Below are 821 nucleotides of genomic sequence, written 5' to 3' on the forward strand. Positions count from 1 at the left end.
TCAAGGGCAATTAGGGATGGGCAATAAATGCTGGCCCTGCCAGCGACATCCACATCCCATGAACAAAAAAAAAATGTTCTTCCTATGATTAGATAGATAAGAATTGAACCAGGCAAACGTATACCGGAAGAAACTGAGACACCAGCTGGAATAAGTGAGCTTTTATTCAGACGGGGTATCACAATTTTAAATGCCCACCTGAACTGTGGCTCAAACTTGTCTTTGTTTCACTGATCATTTTCCCGAGCCTCAGGAAATATGTACTGGAGACATTAAATGTAAAGGTAAGTGAAATTCTGTTTGAAAAGACCTCATTAATGTCTCCCAGCAATGTTAATTTCTGCAGTAAGTACCTGGCCACCTGCACCAATTGAGGTCCCAATTTTTGCGAATAGGTTACTCAGGCATCCACACATGCCTTTGTTAAACCTGAAAGTTGGAGCCAGATTGCGGTCATGATCTCAAATTAACTTTTTTTTAACTAACCCATTCTTGGGGGGTTAAAATTCCCCATTGTGCCTGCTCTGGCTCTCTGAAAGTATATAAGATCCTGAACGGTCTTGCCAAGGTGGATGTGGAAAGGATGTTTCCTCTTGTGGGTGAGTCCAGAACTAAGGGGCACTGTTTTAAAATTAGGGGTCCCCTTTTAGGACAGAGATGAGGAGAAATCTTTTCTCTCAGTTGTGCGACTTTGGAACTCTCTGCCTCAGAAAGTGGTGGAGGCGGGATCATTGAATATTTTTAAGGTGGAGGTAGATAGATTCTTGTTAGGCAAGGGGATCAAAGGTTATTGGGGGTAGATGGGAGTGTGGAATTCGAGA

The sequence above is a fragment of the Heterodontus francisci genome, chromosome 15, assembly GCF_036365525.1.
Source record: "Heterodontus francisci isolate sHetFra1 chromosome 15, sHetFra1.hap1, whole genome shotgun sequence".
In the NCBI taxonomy this organism is placed as follows: domain Eukaryota; kingdom Metazoa; phylum Chordata; class Chondrichthyes; order Heterodontiformes; family Heterodontidae; genus Heterodontus; species Heterodontus francisci.